Below are 14,078 nucleotides of genomic sequence, written 5' to 3'. Positions count from 1 at the left end.
TATATGGCCCTTAAGGTTGGATAAATCTCTCATAATTTGCGTTGAAAACTAACTCTGCTGCTGTCACAACTCTGCTGTAGTTCTAACTCTACTACAACATAGACTTTGTTTTTTACTTGGTTTCTTGCAATATTCGATCATCCAAGCTGCATTCATTCATTCATGGCATGTTAGATGTTTGATCTACATCTTTCTTGGGTTCTAAGGTCCATTGTTTGTATGTCAGACTCTTAACTGTAATAGGATGCTCGACACTGTTAGTTTTCTTATCAGATTAGGAGACCCATCTCATCCTTCAGATTGTGTCCAGAGTTTTGCCTTCAAAAAGATTTTATGTGACTTTGAGTCCTTCATCAAAGTTGTAATCCTAGATGTGTAGATGAATGTGGGCTCTTGAATCGCCTGATTTCGATATCTGAAGCTCAAGATATTCCTATTTGAATATTTAATGTGAAAGCAAAGAATCTTGTTGCGATAGGATTTTGACCCGAGTTTGCAGATCTGATAAAATATCCAAATGAGATCTGATTTTTGCCCATAATATCTTCCTGGAAAGCTTTATATGTTTACTTCAACTTAGATTCATTCCACGTTCTCATTCGGGAACTCTAATTTGGCGAAACACCTGTCATAAAAAGATAGGTCCAAAATATAAAATGTAAAATTTCTTATTATTAACAATTAATTCATAAAGTCTTTTAGACATGCCAATTCATGAAAATAATTTTTAATAAATTTAAATGTCAATTCATAAAAATAATTTTTAATAAATTTAAATAAGTTCAAAATATATTAAAAAGCATAGTGTAAAATGAGTAAAGGAATTTCCAACAGAAATTGTTGTCAGATTGCTAATGGGAATTAGCCATATTAGATTTAAAAGGCAAAAGGACAACAAAAAAGGACCATTAAAATGCCTTCTCACCCCGTTGAAACAAAAACACATATACACTTCCTTTATTAGCTGATCAACGCAGAAAAGAAGGAAAACATATAATCTCAATGGAAGGGAATAAGCAGGAAAAGATACCTAATTAGCGTTTAGGTGCCATTATGTAACCCAGATGCGTAGAATTTGCAACTCTAGTTAGGGTTTCGAGATCATATATAGGCAATCCAGCACTTAGATGTTTGCTTGTTGTAAAAGTAGCCCACGCACTTGCAATCACTTGAACACTTCTCTCCACATTCAACCTCACTCATCGATCCACTTCCACTTTCATGCTTACTCGTAGTATGATCAACCCCTTCTAGTTTATAATAGTAAACATTTGTAGACCCGCATGAGGATGGCTTCACAGCTTCACAGTCCTTGCTCCAGCCCTCAAGCTTGTTAGGCGATGGGCATGCAACACACTGGTTATCCTCACAAAGGCCGAACTTACCACATTTCTCTGGCAACTGGCATTCACTCTCCCAATTTGAATCCCTGTCGAAGAGAGTGAAGATCGTCCCATGCACCTATATCTACTCCTAGTCGAAGAAATGATAGTGTGCCATTATTGTATTTGGGCCTGGCGAGTAAGTAATTCCCTGCAGAAGAGAACTCCTAATACAAATCATAGGCAAAGCCTTCATCTGTCTCGGAATTACTTTTTATGTGACATATGGTAGACCACCATTTCTTACACTAAACGTGTAGAGATATGGTTTAGGAGAATTTGGGCTTTTATAGTACCTGGCTAGCCTTTTGGGCTCCAACACTATGTCATAAGGTTTATTTGATTTATTTATTTATTTTAGAAAATCAAATTTAATTTATTTAAAATTGTAGTGTTGATTATTTTTTAAAATATTTTTTTAAAAAATACTTTTTATTTTTAAAATTTATTTTTTTAATACAGTATATCGAAATAATATAAAAATATTTAAAAAATAATTTAAAATAAAAAAATCTCGAAAATGCTTTTTAAAGACAATAACAAACAGATTATTAAAATTCTAGTTGCTACTCCAACCCGTAGAGACTGGCCGAATAAAGTTGCCCTTTGAGTCATGAAGCACCATGTCACCATTGGGTAGTAGTTGGAAGCCAACTACACCTTTATTGGCAGTACTGGTTTGCCAAGCGATTATCCCATCGGCATCCGCCAAAACAAGATTTCCATCCGCACCAAAGGTGAGTGGCAACTGGGTTGCGTCGGTTGGCTTCCCAAACCCCACTGATGAGCTCGTATATATATTTAAAAAAAAAAAAAAAAAACTTATCGTGACTACACCTTGGGATGCACTGATCATTTCAAATAAAATGTAGTGGCCTTCAATAACTAAAATGGCATCACAAAAGGGTACCGTGATGTCTATTTTGTATTCTTGATTGTTAGTATTTTAACTTTAATTTTTTAATTTTGATTTTGATTTTTTAATTTTAGTTTTTTTTAATTTAAATTGATGATAATTTTATCCTTGTTGTTTTGATTTTTAATTTTTTTCTTGATATTTTTATAAAAGTTAGTATTCTTTTCAATTTCACCTTTTAATCAAAATATTACTTTTATTTTTTATGTGAATTTCGATCATTATTCTTTTGATTTTTTTTCATTTTACTAAATTGATTTTTCTTTTCAATTTCACATTTCAATCAATCATAAAATTTATTTTGTTTTTCAATTTTGATCCTTATTTTTTTTAATTGTTATTTTTTATAATTCTTTTGTATAATTGAAATTGTTTTTTCAATTTCATTCTTCAATACTTGATTGATTGAGAATTGAACTTCAAGGTTTTTTCAGATCGGGTGCTTTTGATCTAATGACCCGTGACACATATTTGAAAAGTTAACATGATTTTTTTATATATATAAAAAGTTTTACAACCCTTTTTATTCTTTTATCAAGTTATTCTAATATCATGATTTAGGCTGCGAGTTTGACGAAATATCCTGGTTTGACAGGATATCCAAGATTGGCTTGGACCTGATTATAGTGGTTACAGATTTGCATGCTAACTCAACTTGACTAAGACTTATTTTTTTCATGTCTTTTTTATCCCATTTTGGCATATGAACATAATTTTTTACAGTAAAAAAATTCAACATCGCAGCAAAATGTAGGTATTGTTGGCTAGTAATATACTAAAATATAAATGAATATGCAATATTAAAACAAAATCATATATTAAATAATTAACAAAAATACAAATAAACACCTATTAAAAACAACTTGAACCACTTGGACTATATATGTTTATTGGCATAATTTACACTTTGAGGATATTAAAGCCTTATGTCTCTAAATAAGTATCTTTGTTCTTTTATCGGTTTATGCATTAATTAAAAAAAACTAATTGAGGAGGGGAAGTCATTTTTCCCCTCTTGGGAAATCTTCTCACTTCGTTCATCCTTTAAATTCAAATTGATTAAGGATTATGTTTAATAATTTTTTTTAACTATATTCTATGAAGTTATCCTAGTCTCATGACTCGAGTGACGAGTTTGATAGGTTAACTTGGGTTGACTCAGGTTTTTTTATCCTTTTTTAATTGATTTTTTTAATTTCATCATTCAGCATTGGATTGATTGAGAATTGTGCTTCATAATTTGTTTTCATTTGGTTTCCATTGGGCTATCACGGTCTAATGACCCAGGTTTGACAGGTTTACACTAGTTGACTATGGTTGCTTTTTTTAATTGATTGATTTTTTAATTTCATCTTTTAATATTGAGTTAATTTTTGGGCTTCAAAAACTTTTTTGATTTGCTTTCTATAAGGTTATCATAATCTCATAACTCGGGTCATAGGTTTTATATGTTAACCTAGGTTGAGTTGGGTGTTGTGGTCTCAATATATTTTTAAAAATAATGTTCTCTTGAAATCTATTTTTAATAAAACTATGTTTTTTCTTTTCTTATTGTCCAGGTTGCCTTTGGACTTACCAAGTCAACTGGTCAATCCCTACAAGGTTAAGAAAAATTTCTTCTTGAAAACACTTTAGGAATGCCTAAATATTTTAAAAAAAAGTGATCCTACCTCCAGCTTAGTACATGTAAATGATCTAGTATGATGCTAACCTTAGAGGCATTATTGAAAAATGAAAAAAATAAAAAAATAAAAAAGAGTTTATGGCATGCCAGCTGGGAACTTCAAAAAATAAAATGTAAGATGGCCGCCACATAACAAAATAAACTAAAAAACAATTTGGGTGGATTATAATAGTACATTTATGATTTTGCTTCTCAAACAAAAAACAATTAGGTTGGATGGTGGCGATAGGAGAGACTTTTTCTTTTTCATTGAACAGTGAAAAGACTAAAATATCATGTAGGGACAATTTTGAGTTTTCACTTTTTCAAGCACAATCAAATAATTGACCTATTCTTAAAGTCAAAGAAACCATTTCTTTTAATCCAAGGTTAATTTCATATTTTCACCAGGTTGTTTATATTAATATTAAGTGTGATAGCAAGCAAGTTCTTTTATATTATTATAAAATTTATATAAAAAGAATGTTTGCCATTATTTTTGGGTGACTCGAGTGTTGTTACCTAGTTGCTAAACAACAAATTCTAAGAAGTCTTTCAATTTGTCTCGGCATCCTTTTTGTTCTTAGCCGGTGCATGTCGTCAAACAACATTCAATTTGGCATCGATAACCTTTTTCTTTCTTTCCTATCTCTCTCTTCCTAAGTTTCTGCACATGACCCCCTAAATTTTCAAAGCAGTCACTCACTTGTTTTTTTTGAATTTGGTCCTTGTTTTTTTTAATCCTATTTTTTGTGCTTGTCCCTTTATAGAGTTTTGATTTTTCTTTTCAATTTCATCTTTTAATCTAAATTTTTTCATGTGTTTTTCTTTTCACTTTGATCCTCATTCTATTGATTTATGATTTGGTTTCTTAACCCTTTTGTGAACGTTTTATTGATTTTCAATTTCGTCTCTAATCCAAATTTATGTTATATTTTTTTTTCAATTTGGTTCTTATTCTTTTGATGTTTTTTTCCTTTCATTAATTTTTTTCCTTTTCAATTTCACCATTTAATAAAAAATTTATCGATACCCTCTAATTTATTTTTTATTTCGACTTGTATCCATTCTTTTAATTGCTCTTTTTTTTAATCTTTTTGTGCTATTGATTTTTTTTCAATTTCATCTTTCAATGTTTGATTTGTTAGAGATTGAGTTTCGTGATTTTTTCGAGTCTGGTGCTTTCCGTTTGATAACCCAAGTCGCGAGTTTGAAAATATAACGCAGATTGATATTGTTTTTTGTTTATTTTCTTTTCCAATTTCATCGCTTGATGTTGTTTTTTTAAAAAAAGAAAATTGGTTTTGCGATTTCCTTCAATTTCTTCTCTATCGAGTTATCCTGATCTTATGATCTAAATCATGAGTTTGATAAGTTAACTCAGGTTGACTCACTCTTTATTACCCAAGTTATATGTTTATCATACTACTTCAAGTTAAATCAAGTTGGGTACTTTTTCTTTTTTTTTTTCCTTTTCCAATTTCATCCTTCCAAAGTGTTTTTTTTTTCAAATTGTCATAATTGCTTTTTTTTAAAAAAATATGTTTACTATTGTTTTCTTTTTCTATCATCTAATTAAAATAAATCCAATTTATTATACCTGGTAAGGTTTATAGTCTAAGTCATTGATTTTTCTTCTTTAATTAAAACATGATTACGACGTCTAAAAATTGTTTTTATAGAAAAAATTCAGACCAATAGAGTAGCGCAGGCCATGTGTATAGTATTAAACTAATCTAGCCAGACATGTTTATATCTGGTCTACTTAATACACTTAAAGAGTTTGTATTAATTTCTTGGAGTTGGAGCAGCCAATGTATTTTGATCGACATCTTCCATATTGATGCACATATATACACGTGAATAACCTTAATATCTTCTTTAGTTAATCATCGATCTTATGATGCAGGTCCAATATAAAAACAAAAACATCGTGTTATAAACATGTTTTCAAGTGTTATAATTTTTTCAATTGATAAATGTAAAAAATAATGTTTATGTTTAATAAAATAAATTTCAAATATATAAATTGGCAAATAAAAAAATTTTAATAAAGTTTTTTTTGTATGAAACATTATCTGATAAAAGTTAAAAAATACCTGAAAACACAACGATGACTCGTTTCCTTATAATCTAAATTAAATAGCCTCAATCATACCACTCCACACTTTCTATCAATAATCTATGCATCACATTTTATATGTAGACATGCGTTAAAACAATTCAGAAAAATGCTAGAAACTCTCGTGCCTTATTCAGCGAGAGATCATGTATATTTATATTGGTTGCAGTACAAGTACAATTAAGGAGGGGATGAATTACAGCTGTGTAGTCTATCAATTACAGCTGTGTGGTCTATGGAATGTACATGGAAGGAAAGTAATTAACTCCTGTAATCAAGGTGTAATGTCATCTGCTGATTTGTCGTGGTCTGTTATTGCATGAGCTGATGTGCCGTGATCTGCAGATTGTATTTCCATAATATGCCCCTTCAAGATTAACGGGGATGAAATCACGTTGAGCTTGTCTCTTAGGAAGGCAAATCGGGCAGACACAATTGGTTTAGTGAGCCCGTCAGCAAGTTGGTCTCTACTTGAGATGAAACGCACGTCAAGAGTTTTCTGTTGAACTTTTTCCCTGACAAAATGATAGTCGATCTCCACGTGCTTAGTGCGTGCATGGAAGACTGGATTGGCCGTGAGATATGTGGCACCGATGTTGTCACACCATAGGATTGGGCACTGTACTAAAGGAATGCCAATTTCACGCAGCAGGGATTGCACCCAAAGAGATTCAGCAGTGGCATGTGCAACTGCGCGGTACTCGGCTTCGGTGCTGGAACGTGCCACAGTTGGTTGCTTCTTGGAGCTCCATGAGATTAAGCTGTCACCAAGATATAGGCAGAAACCTGAGGTGGATTTTCGATCATCTGGACAGCCCGCCCAGTCAGCATCGGAGTAGATAGAGAGCTGTGTGGAGGTGCTTGGCTTAATAAGTAATCCGAAATGAATTGAAAACTTGAGATAACGTAGGATTCTTTTCACAGCTGTCCAGTGTTCATCAGTAGGTTGGTGCATGAATTGGCAGACTTTGTTAACTGCAAAGGAAATATCTGGTCGAGTCAGGGACAAATACTGTAATGCTCCCACTACACTGCGGTAATTGGAAGGATTTGAATAGGGTGCACCCGAGACCAAGGATAGTTTCTGAGAAGAGGACATTGGTGAAGAGACCGGTTTGGCATCCACCATATTTGTGCGCTGGAGAAGGTTGAAGATGTACTGGCTTTGCGAGAGAAGAAGACCTTCGGCGAGCTGATGTGCTTCCATGCCCAGAAAATATTTGAGGCGTCCAAGGTCTTTGACAGCAAATTCTTGACTGAGATTGGTGATCAGCTGGGAGATAGCCAGTGGATTTGATCCAGTGATCAAGATATCATCAACATAAACAAGGAGGAATAATGAAGCTGGCCCGTGTCTGCAAATGAAAAGAGAAGTGTCGGAGCAGGAGTTCACAAAACCAAGAGAGAGTAAGTGCTCTTGTAGGCGATGATACCAGGCTCGTGGAGCCTGTTTCAGGCCGTAGAGGGCCTTATGTAGTCGGCAAATATGATTGGGAAAGCGAGGATGCACATAACCAAGAGGTTGGTGCATGTAAACTTCTTCAGATAAGTTGCCGTGAAGGAAGGCGTTTTGTATATCAATCTGATGTATCGGCCACTGATTGGAGACAGCATAGCTGAGCATGACGCGAATGGTGGTAGGTTTTACCACAGGGCTGAACGTGTCATCAAAATCGATTCCTGGTTGTTGATGATATCCCTTGGCGACAAGTCTTGCCTTTCTCCGTTCAAGAGAACCATCAGACTTGCGTTTGGATTTGAAAATCCACATGGAGCCGACTACATTAAGACCAGGTGTGGCAGGGACTAAAGACCATGTGCCATTCCTCATGAGTGCAGTGAATTCTTCATCCATCGCTGCACGCCATTCATGATGTTTTGAAGCTTCTGAATAGCAGGTTGGTGATTCTGGAATGGTACCTGTTACAAGAAAAGTTTGTGGTAGGGGATACCGGACAGTTCCATCAGGATTCTTCTTTGGTCTCACGATGTTGTGTTGAGATCGTGTGACCATCTGATGAGGACGATGCACAGGGAGTTCTGCAGCAACTGATATGTGTTGGGTTGGCTGTGGTGTGGGAGTAGAGTCGTTGGGAGGGGTGGAGGAATTTATGTCGGGTGGTGATATGGTTTGGGAAGGAGGAGGGACAGAGGGGGATGAAAGGAATGGTTGAGGATGGGAAGGAGGTGTTGTTGGCGGGAATGAAGCTGGTGTAGGGGTAGTGTTAGGCTGATGTGCCGGGCTGGGATTGATATTGTTTAAAAGAGAGGTAGGGAGAGTTGTATATAAGTTGGATGGAGGCGGAGGCGGGGATGTATTTGAATTAGCAAAGGGAAAAGACCCTTCATCGAATACCACATGCCTTGAGACAAATACCTTCCCAGTGGATGTATCAAGACATTTAAAACCACGGTGAGAGTTGCTATACCCAAGGAAGACGCAACGTTTAGATCGAAAATCAAGTTTGTTGCGATTGAAAGGACGAAGAAATGGAAAACAGGCACACCCAAAGATTTTTAAGGATGAAAAATCAGGAACATGATTGTAGAGTTTTTCAAGGGGTGACATGCCAAGGGGGGAGGTAGGAAGACGATTAATCAGATATGTGGCCATGAGAAAAGCGTTATCCCAATAAGTGTGAGGAACATGACTGTGGGATAAAAGGGAGAGACCCATTTCAACAATGTGACGGTGTTTCCGTTCAACAGATCCATTTTGTTGTGAAGTATGGGGGCAGGAGATTCGATGTTGAATGCCAATTTTTGTAAAATATGTGTGAAGAGAGCGATACTCCCCACCCCAATCGGTTTGGACTGATTTTATCTTACAATTAAATTGGCGTTCAACAAGTTTTTGAAATGAGCAAAAAATGGGCATGACACTGGATTTATTGGGGATTGGATATAGCCATGTGAATTTGCTAAAATGATCAACAAATGAAACATAGTATTTATTTCCAGTTGTGGACATGAAAGGGGATGGACCCCACACATCAGAGAAAATTAATTCTAGTGGTTGATTAGAAACTGATTGAGAGTTAAAAAAAGGAAGGCGATGACTCTTTCCTTGTTGACAAGCTGAACAGATACCCGGAATTTTATTAGATGAAATAGGTAAAGAAAATTTTGAAATGAGATGACGGACAGTTTGATAGGACGGATGTCCCATTCGGTAGTGCCAGACATCAAGAGGTACTCGTTGAGATAGGTAGGCTTGTGGACGGTTTATTGATGTCATGGAGGTTGGAAAAATGTAAAGGCCGTCTTTAGGTTTGCCGCGCAGAAGAACTCTCCCCGTTGCTTCGTCCTTCACCAAAAAAGAAGAGGAGTGAAATTCAATATAAACGTTATTATCTCTTGTGAATTGACTAACAGAAATTAAATTCTTTTGAATCTGCGGCACATGCAACAATTTATTTAAAGTAAAAGAAGTTGTTGGTGTGGAGAGAGTTGTAGAGCCAATGTGTTTTATAGGCAAACCTGCCCCGTCGCCAACATGAATTTGGTCGTTGCCAAGGTAAGTGTCTGATTGGAGAGACAAGTTGTTGAAGTTGTTGGTGAGGTGATTTGTGGAACCAGTATCCGGATACCAGTTGGTATCATGAGGTGGTGAGGAAGCTGCCATGTAAGCTGCCATGTGAGGAGAAGTGCCTTGGTAGGCATGATCAAATCTGTAATGACATTGGATGGCAGTGTGACCAAGTTTGCCACAGACCTGGCACTGTGGTCGCGGATTAGAGGAGTAGTTTGGAGGTGGACCTCTTCCTTTGTAGCCACGTCCCCTTCCTCTATTGTTAGAGCCAAAGGACTGGTGCTGAGTGAGACGTTGGTGTTGTGTATATCTTCCAACACGTGATTTGTGGTCATTTCTTGTGGCCATGTTCACCGAGTGAACAGAGTTATCAAATGAATTTTGTTGTTGTTCCAGACGTAGTTCAAATGCAAGAAGATGATTAAACATATCTTCTGAGGTCATTTTATCAATTTGAGTGGAAATTGAGGTGACAATAGCATCATAAGAGGTATCAAGACCACCAAGAAGATAAGCTGTAAATTCATGGTTTTGAAGGGGTTGTCCGATGGCTGCCAAGTTGTCTGAGAATGATCTCATTTTTTGAAAATAATCAGAGATTGACAGATTACCTTTCTTGGTAGAGGCCAGGAATTGTCTAGTTTGTATGGCACGAGCGAAGGAGTGAGAGGCAAACATTCTCTCAAGAGCAACCCAGACTTCTCTGGATTTTGAAAGGCCAACCATTTGTGCCAGAATATTCTCAGACAAAGAGGAAACTAGTGCACTTAGCACAACCTGATCTTGATCATACCAGGTAGAATAGTGAGGATTTGATATTTCAGCAGGAGCGGTTTGGGAGGTTGCTGCTTCAGGATTAGGAATGGTGGGGCTAGGACTGGAGATGGTTCCATCAACAAAACCAAAAAGACGCTGACCACGCAGGTAGGGTACGATTTGAGTTTTCCACAGCAGATAATTATCCTTGGTAAGTTTGACGGTGACGAGGCTATGGATGTTGATGGGAGTGACGGAGTTGGAAGAAAAAGAAGCCATAATAGGGGATCGAAAAACAGAGGTTATGTTAGGCTCTGATACCATAAAACAATTCAGAAAAATGCTAGAAACTCTCGTGCCTTATTCAGCGAGAGATCATGTATATTTATATTGGTTGCAGTACAAGTACAATTAAGGAGGGGATGAATTACAGCTGTGTAGTCTATCAATTACAGCTGTGTGGTCTATGGAATGTACATGGAAGGAAAGTAATTAACTCCTGTAATCAAGGTGTAATGTCATCTGCTGATTTGTCGTGGTCTGTTATTGCATGAGCTGATGTGCCGTGATCTGCAGATTGTATTTCCATAATATGCGTTATATAGAAAATACATATGAGCAAAATATAAACTAGAAACAAGATAATTAATAATACATCTAAAGGATTAGATTTAATTATTTTTACATACAAAGAGTTTAATTCCAAGCTATAAAATTATTAACAATAGTTTTACCTAATAAAACTTTACAATCCTTACAAGGAAAATCATTGTTATGGTGGTGGACGAGGTAGACTTGAAAACATTATAATATAGACAATACACAAGCATATAATCATATATACACATGCATGTTTTACTATTCTCCGGTTATAATATATCTCCATTATTTTCCATTTTATTCTACATTATCTTCACCCTTTTTTTCTTTTAGATATTGTTATTACTAACAATTTATTATCACACAACTAATTTCCAACCATATGGTTGGCTCGAGTTAAGGTCTTTAATCTTTAACAATGAGACCTCACATGCATATATTTCCTAAATATAATTATTTTACCCGAAAGGCATAATTTCTTACAATAACACTTTATGTCTCGAAAGCAATGAGTTCCATTCCCGCCTCGAAGGCATATTCACAATGAATTCAATTCCTCGAGATGACAAGTATACATAATACATCTAAACTTCTTTTGTTGCATTATAACATTACAAGAAAATTCACATCATACTATAGATAATAGATAAGCATAGGATCATATTATACATGTACATGCTTTACTCTTCTACAAATACAATACAACTCCATTATTTTCTATTTCATTCTATATTTTCTTCTCCCTTTTCCTTTTGGATATTGTTATTACTAATAATTTATCTTCACACAACTAATTCCCAACCATACAGTTGACTTGGGTTATTATCTACGATACTTAATAGTAAGGCTACCACTTTTAATATTATTTTCCATCTTCAAATGCATATATTTTATAAATATCATCATTTTTCAAAAGATTTAATTTTTATAATATTACTTTTCTCTACCTTAAGAGAATAATTTCTTACAATACCATTTTCCATCCCAAAGCCATATTTATAATGAATTGAATTCCTGCCCCGAAGGTATATTCATAATAAATTCAATTCCCTAAGACAATAATTATACACAATACATCTAAATTTCTTTTGTTTCATTCTAACATTGCATGAAAATTCATATAATTAAAATGACAGGGGGCGACCCTTACTTGAAGCTCTTGTCGTATATGCTTCTAACAACTCAGGTCCCATACCAGACATCCTCCTACATTTCCAACAATAACAACCCAACCTTTTCAGTTGACTAAACACACATATTCATTTATTTAGAATCAATTTAACTCAAGTACTTAAATACAAAACTACCATATGCATTCATACAAACTTAGTCCATTCCAAACATTTTAACCATACACATAATCAATCCATAATTACTTGCATTTATGATTGTCATAGAAATCCACATTCATGTACTTTTGAGTTGTCATAACAGCCCATATTTTTTCAAATTAAAACTGTCATAGCATCTTTAATTCCCAAGTGTTAGGGTTGTCGTAGTAGCACTGAAATTCCTTTTATTTAGGCTATCGTAATAGCCTTAGTTTTTTCAAATTCAAGTTACCATAAGAACCTATTTTACATGTGTTTTAACACTTTCATTTCATCAAAACATAAAAATAATAATCAACTCAAAGCAAATTTTAATATAACATTATTTGTAAGATGTTCCACACATTCGCAACATCATTAAATACCAAAATCAACAAAATAAAATCAATTATCCATAATTTCATCATTCCAATTTTTAACAATAATTACTCAACCTATTAGAGATCACATCACATATGAAAAGAGCTAACTCAAGTATCCCTAACAACATTCAGAACATCTAAATCTACATATTTCAATCAAAATTCCTAATTCTTTTAAAATTTCTATCATGGTCAACCACTTTAACATCTCTATCACAATCATTGTTTTCAATTTCCTTCAAAATGCATCCAATTACACAATTTCTCACATCAATTGTAACAATTCACTCAATTAAATCAGGTCCCCCCCTCCCAAATCCCTAAAATTCCCATCATTAGTCGGCCTCTAACTACCAATTTTTCATAATTAATTTTCAATTTATTCTAATTATATCCTTAATCATGTCATAACATCACAATTAATAATCAGTTTACACCATTTAGCATTTATCCTTAAAATTATTATAAACCCTATCTTTTTCATTTTATGGATTTTCCATTCCCTATAAAAAAAATAAGAGAGAAAGTGCAATTAGTTATAAAAGGACACTTTACCAATGACAATTGACCCAATTTCCCAAGCCTTTTTGCAATCCTTTCAAAGTTTTCCATTCTCTCTACAAATGTGCAAGCTTTCTCTCTCTAGCTTCTCTACTTCAAATCTCTCACTAAACTTACTAATTAGGGTTTAATTTTTTGTGTTAATTTCAATAAATTAACCTCCATAGAAATAAAGTTTTATGAAGAGAAGAAGAAAAGAGAAGTATTTGAGAAATTTCCAAGCATTCTCTTCTCTCACAAGCTGTCTACCATAGCTATAAAATGGGGAGGAAGAATTTTCCTTTTATTAACAATCTTACCACTAATTTAATATCCCATAGGTTATTCCAATTAAATCTCTAATCATTAATATTTTTTGTGTAAATATATATCTATTTTCTTTCATTCGAAGTTTTACACTAATTTTCTAGGTATTTTCACCACAATTCAAAATATTTGTCTTTTAATTTATTCTTTTTTGGTTGGGATTTCTTGTGATTTATCAAGGGTTTTACATATTAAAGGGTGTTTTGGAGTTGAAAATGAATTTATTGAGGTTAATATAGTATTTTTAGGTATTAATAGGTGAAAACAAGTTGAAAATGTGTTTTTAGAGTCTCAAACCTTGAACCATATTTTTCTGGTTATTGGATGCGCTTGAAAAAATATCCAGCAGATAACAAGACAACGTATCAACCGTTCAAAAAAAGTTGGAGCGCCCGATGTGCCATCCGCTATTTCAAAAAAAAATCAACTAATCCCATAGGTCGTGACCTCCAAACCTAAGTGCAGTTGAGCCTTTTCATGCTTGGTTGTGGGCCTTGCATCTTTGTTTTCTTAACTTTTATTATTTTATTTATTCAAATTTGATTAA

Source organism: Populus trichocarpa, chromosome 1 (genome assembly GCF_000002775.5).
Source record: "Populus trichocarpa isolate Nisqually-1 chromosome 1, P.trichocarpa_v4.1, whole genome shotgun sequence".
In the NCBI taxonomy this organism is placed as follows: domain Eukaryota; kingdom Viridiplantae; phylum Streptophyta; class Magnoliopsida; order Malpighiales; family Salicaceae; genus Populus; species Populus trichocarpa.
This window is presented reverse-complemented; position numbering follows the sequence as displayed.